At 37.2% G+C, this 6728-nt stretch overlaps 1 protein-coding gene across 3 annotated transcripts in view; it reads right to left on the bottom strand.

Moving 5' to 3' along the window:
• The window catches only part of PDE7B (phosphodiesterase 7B), a 169263-nt gene that overhangs the window by 27658 nt on the left and 134877 nt on the right, over window positions 1-6728 (bottom strand). The gene's annotated exons all lie outside the window — the stretch shown is intronic.

Raw genomic sequence — 6728 nt, 5'->3', positions numbered from 1 at the left:
ACACGTAGAGTTGCTGTGGATGATCTGAAGGTGAAGGTTTGGCCTGAGTCCCAACAAGCAGCTGTACATTGGATTATGAAGAAGTGTTTATTTTATCCTTTGGATTACCAGATCATTTCAGTAGTATAAATAATACTTGCCAAAGCACGAACAGGTCAGATGGAAACAAGTAACTTCTTATTATGAAACATATTTTCTAAATTGAACCATCAAACTTGCAGCCCATTGCTCTGTATGGTTGTCATGGGTCTCAATTCAAATTTAGTCATCAGCAGACAGTGCTCCTGAAACCTGACTTGGTGTTTCAGGTGAGTGCTGTACTTTAATATATGATACAAAAAAGATTACTCACAATAATCAGTTGTTCTGTATTTTCATTCATAAGGGAAGAAGTTCATAATACTGATAAAGAATTGTAGTAAATATATTTTCAGAACTGGGCTCTTGGCATAACAGCCCAAATCCAGCACTGCAGGCTATCCACGTGCAAAGTCTGGATGTTGAGTTAAAAGAGTTTCATGTTAAAATCACATCCTTTGGGTCATTTCAGTAATAACTGATTTGCTTTTGAATCACAGGACTTATCAGCTGATTGCTATGACCCATCTAAGATTACTCTGATATCCATAATAATGTACTTTATTATGATGGTGTCTTGCATAAAATTGGACTGATGCTGCCCTTCTCTGAGCACAACACACCCCAAACAAGTATAATCGCACTAGCATTTTCTCTTTCCCTTTCCAAGATCAGTGTCAAACAAAAAAAGGAAAAGCACAACTATATGAAGTTGAGAGAAAAAGGTTAATCAGAACAGAAAAGCAAAAGGCAATGCATCCAAAAGTGAATGCTTAAATTCTGCTCTCAGCTTAGCAGTTGCATCTGAATCTCCCAGATGGGATCTACCAGCTCACATAAAATCAAGATGCAGTTTTAAGATGAAATTAAGGATTTATGTGAATGACTTACAGTAAAATACTGAACATACTACTTTATTAACAACTGTAAATTTCAAATTAATAATAAATATAAAATTTTGATGATGACACATGATACAAATCATACAGTGCCTTCAGGTGAAACTGAATTACAAAGTAAATTAATCAAAAATATTACTACAGATATCCCCGAACTTCAGCTTTGGAACTATGGATACTAGAACATATGCTATAGCATCTGGTTAAAGACTGCGATTTGCAAAGCTCACATGGGAAGGATTTAGTAATTATGGGCAATTTCGAAATGAATGTGAAAGACAAACAAGAATGTCTTTTGTTTGTACCCATAAAACTTGCCTCAAGAACTGTGTTTAACTTCAGTCATTATGGCAACTTCTGGATGTTTTGCTTACCTAAAAAAACTCCACCTCTTAAAAGATACCCATTCTCATGCTACGGAGTAACTGCCTAGCAGAGGGGTTGCAGAAACCCTCCTTTGTACACTGAACAAAGTTACTGTATGAATTACACAGACATCTTGCATGAATTACACACACATTTACAGAAGTCTTTGTACAAGCATTCCTTACAAAGCTCAACTTCTGCCTTCAGGTGGCCTGAGCTCGCAGCGTTTCTCCCGTGTTTTAGCAGGCAACCAAAGTGGCTGCATTTTTCTTCAGGTAATTGGATAGCCACATCACACACACACACACACACACACACATACACACACACACACACACACACACACACACACACACACCAGCAGACCATGGATGATGTCTACATTACTGCATGTGGCCCTCAAGACGTTAATGAGCTGCAGAAATCAATGGCTGCCTTCTTTCTCCCAACACAGCTCCAGTTACACAGATCTTCTCGCCTTAAATTGATCTATAGCTCACTACACACTCTGTTATTTCAGGAAAAGAGTCTTCCTGCACTGGCAACTGCTACCAGTTTTATTTCACATTTCTTTCACACTGCTGCTCTAGCACGTGCTCAAAGGCAGCATGAATATAAAAATGATGGAGGTTATGCTAACAATGGTTGAGTTACCAGCCAGAAATCATCACATAAATCAAATTTGGACAAGGATGTAGTTAACTCTGCACCAGACATTCATTACATTGTTACTGCTCTTTCAAAGTAAACAACCTTTGTTATGCATTCAAATAAAGCCTCTAAGTTTTTCTTCACAGTACTGCCTTTTGTCATTTTATTGCACTTCGGCATACAATAAAAACAGGTCACCCAGTGGCGTGAGTGGATAAAAAAAAGTTTATTAGTTTTCAAAAGTGAACTGATTCAGAAAAGGGAAATGTTTTTTCCCTCTTATTTCCAAAAGGACGCAGAATAAATCAAGTCCTCAAGCAGCTGCCTTTGAATCATATAATTTATAATACCTTTTTCCCTCTTCCGAGCATGCAAAGGCATTTCATACACAGCCACTCTATGCCTGAAGACCCAGGCAGGACTGGTGGGAAAGTGCCGGGATATCTGGAAGATAAGGTGGGATGGTGAGTCCTGCAATTTAAGGTCTGGACAGTCTGCAAACAGCGAGGACTCTGGGAAACAATTTGTCTCTGGTCCTACAATTTTCCACATTGGTTCCTGGCTTGACAGCTGGCTAGAAAACCTCTCTTAGTGAGCCTGAGAGGTATGTAATTGACTTAGGAGGAATAACTGGTGTTTGTCCTTTTTTTTTGCATGTAAAACTATGCCATGCATTTACATCACCTTTACTGAAGTCTTGTTTGGCATATTCATTGCATGCTTGGTTGCTTATTTTTTCTTACACGGAAGAGTGAATAGCACTGATTATAGAAAAAAACTGCTGTGCCTTCCTAGTATCTTCTTACATTACAGATAATTCTTACATTACACATCATAGTGTCCAAAAGACAACAGCAGCATTAGTATGGGTAGTTGAAATAACACAGGTGATCTAAAAATGAATGACAAACTTAATGTTTTAAATTTGAATTTTGGAGAAACCACTTGTCAACTAGAAGAACAGAAAACCTCTTCTCTCTGCACTGTCTAGGCCTTCTGGATACATTCACCTTGTAGTCCAAATAGCCTTCAGAAAGAAAACACTGAAAGGCCTTGAGGAAACACTTGAGGAAAGGCCTGAGTTTGTGCACTTGAGGAAATGCACAAACCACCAGAAGCCCATGTGGAAGGACTGTCACTTAAAAGCTTTCAGTCTAGTGCAGAAGGACCAAGGAGCTGAGATGAATACCACAATTCTATGTCTCAATAATCTGTTTAAGAAAGTAACAAACAGATTCAAAAATAGTAAGATTGTGTCAATTTTATCATCTGACTATACACTGTTCACTGCAACCAAGAAGACTGAGATGAAGACCTTGCACTATATCTCCTCTACAGATAAAAAAGTGCTGTTCTGGTATCTTGTAAATGCAGAAATCCTCATGAGACTTCCTCAGACTATATGGAATCCAAAAAAGTTGATTTATAAACACTTTGTTTTTACTTGCTTCTCTAACGTCTAAAATATTCTTTGTTCCTTGACTTCCGATAAAATTTGTTTTTAGAGATCAAGTGTTCTCTGTTAGCTGCCATTGTTCATATAGCTTGCAACTGCATTATTTATCTTTAGAGGGGTAAACTTTTTTCAACTAGGCAGAAGTTGTGAGTAAGAGATAGGGACCCTGAACACATCAGAGAAAAGCACAAAATTAAAAGTATAGCAAAAGAAGTTTAAAATTTTCTGCTTTGGAGTAAAAATTTTGTTCTCCAACCACATCCACAGATGCACAAAACCAATGCGAATCCCTGTTTACAGAGGAGGTACTCATGCTTCTCTGGCTAGTGTGAGTGTTTCTCAGAAATCACCTTTCTAGGTGACCTGGCTTTGGAGTTTCCTCTTCTTTGAACATCACTTGAAGTGATGGTGCCTTGTAACAGCTGAGTTTCGAACTCATGAAGTTCCTGAACAATTACTGGCATCTTGAAGAAGACTGACCATGCAGTTTCCTCGCCATCCCAAAATACATTATTTTTGATACTATTTAAAAGAGAATAGAGAATTTAAGAATTATGCTCATAATTCCACTTATATACTAAATAATCCTATTACAACAAGTTCTGGAGAAATTAGGGTTTCAAAGACTACTTAAGTAACAGAACATTAACCATAATAACAGGAAGAGGAATAGATTAAATCCAAATTTAAGATTAATTTAGATGTGTTTCTTATCACAATTTGAAGCCTTTATTTGGGCTATCACTCATCTTTATGCAAACAAACATTCTGGCATCATTTTATTAAGTCTCCTCCAAGTTCTTAGGAAATGGCATGTTATTTTCTGGTTTGTCACAATCTCATTATCATTTCATTATGAACTTTTGCTTTGACACTTCAATACATGTACAGCAGTCAGGACCTTTTTCTTCCTAAAACTGTGAATGTTCTATAGCTGATTACAATTTCTCCAACAGGAAACAGTGCATCCCCTCCTCCACTCCCCTTGAGAAAAAAAACAACATAACCTGTAATAACAGCAAACTCAACCTTCATTTTTCATTTTAATGATCCCTTCTCCTTGTTCTTTCTTTTCCTCTGGTCATTTGGAAAGTATCCTCAGTGTTATCTTCAGTACATCCTTTCCCTTTTCTAATCAAGGAAAAGAAGGTGGGGTGGCAAAATGGGTCACACATCATTTGGCAGCTTTTAAAGGGACATCTTCAGTTAACTGAATCCCAAGTCTGTACTAAAAAAGTAAGTTAAAAATGTGTGTAATCAGGTCAGTGTTCGCTAAGACTGTGTGTGAAGCACATACAGATTTTTTGTTTGTTTTGCTTGCTTTTGTTTGTTTTGAGTTCTCCTGAAGCATTCATAACCCAAAGTGATAGATTTTGTTAGTGTATGAGGGCATGTGCATCTATCAGTTTTACATTCTGGCTTTCATTTTTCTGCAAGTGTGGCATTAAAGCTAAACAAGGAGCATGCATGGCAGGAAGTAGATGATACTTTTCAAACAAACTCTGTTATTCAATTTTGCATATAGTATCACTTAGAAAAATACAAACATGCAGACTCTTCCTCCAAAAAAAAACCCCTTCCTATTATTTGATGAAAAGGGTGAACTGGATTGACTTCCAATGATAGAAAGAATTTTTTAATACAGTGAGGGGTTACTGGAAAAGAGAACAATCTCTGTGCTGAAGTATTAAGAGGATTCCAATTTCTCTTCCTTGATTAGGTAACTGATAGCAAGGCCACAGGCTGACCAGCTCTAGAAATGTTCGTCCCATTCAAACAAGCTAACCAGATTAAGAAGCCTATGTGTCTTAGTATCTTTTGGATGGGCTTATCCATGAGGAACTAGGGGAGGTATTATGTAGAAATAATGCAGACCTCATAAGATCTCTCCCTTTCTAATTTAAAAACCATCTGGAACTTTGGACTCATCTCCACAGGTTGGGCTGGGTTCTGAGTAATCCAATCAGCCCTTGAAACTTCCTCACAAGACTTTTAGTGTCCTAATTTAACCTAGGTCAGAAATATCTAAAAAGGCATCTCTCACTCCCACTTCTTTTTCTAGCCAAAGGCAACAAAACAAGGCACTTAACCAAACTCTTTTTAACCTCACTCAATTGGGTTCAGGTTACTTGATGGTTCAGTTTTGGGTTGGTGGCTGTGGTTAAGTTTTATTTTCCCTGGAGATGGGCCCTACCTGAAAGCCTTGGAGTATTCAAAATTCAAACCCAAAAATGAATGTAAATTTTGCAATAGACCCTTCTGTAGACAGGCAGAAACCACAGATTCAAATGTCCCCAGATTTGGTTCTTTGAGATGGAGACATTTTCATGACTTCATATCTTCCCTTACTAATCCTGACAACACTTTTTATTTCTCCAATACCTAATTCATCACATGCCTGCAAAGTATATGATGAATTCACTTTATTTGCAAACAAACTGAAAACCAGAGTATTTTGCTTGACTCGGATCAGACAGCAAATCGAGGACAGAGATGGAATGTTACCTAATATTGCCATTTATCACCATCTGGAGTTAGAAGTATATAATCTGTAATAAATTAATTTGCCATGCTAAGCTTAAAGCAGGTGGTGTTCTTTTGGACTCAGCTTCTGCCTGCATGACAACATCAAGATCCTAAGTAATACAGAGACATACCTTTGGAATGTCTACAGACATGTTTTAACATTTTACATATTCTCAGATCCCACTCTGTGTTCCTGCTGTGCAAGGTGTTAAGAAAACAGGTATCTCTCTGGGTAACAACATTTGGGTACAGAGACTCCAATTTGCAGGTCACATATATAAATACTGAAGTGAATACTGAAGAAGTGAATTAAATATAGTCAGTTAAAGGCTAATAATTTTGTCATTTGCAAGCCAAAATTTAATCCAGATAAAAGCTTAGCATAAACAAGATGGGAACTAGAGAAGTTAAGTCTTAAGAGCTTCATCTTCTGACTTGCTTGACAAGCATAATTGTAAATAGTAAGTTACTTATCACACCTGTGAACTATGTTATTTTGTTACTCTACTTGATTGAACATGGCAATAAAACAATTTTTTTTATTATAATTGCAGTAGGGTGAGGTCTTCATGCTTACTGCTGCATGTTTACCTACAAGTCTACATTTATCACAAGGAATTCCCTCAAACTTTGAGTTAAGCCAATGAAGAAGTGTACTGTCACAGTCATCAAAAAACCTCATAATGAGATAATGAAATCCATTTAAATCAATGCATATTAGTCACTGGTGGGATCTGCTTCAATGACTCACT

The sequence above is a fragment of the Vidua chalybeata genome, chromosome 3 (genome assembly GCF_026979565.1).
Source record: "Vidua chalybeata isolate OUT-0048 chromosome 3, bVidCha1 merged haplotype, whole genome shotgun sequence".
In the NCBI taxonomy this organism is placed as follows: domain Eukaryota; kingdom Metazoa; phylum Chordata; class Aves; order Passeriformes; family Viduidae; genus Vidua; species Vidua chalybeata.
The sequence above is the reverse complement of the archived record's forward strand: the minus strand, read 5'-3'. Positions and strand labels throughout refer to the sequence as shown.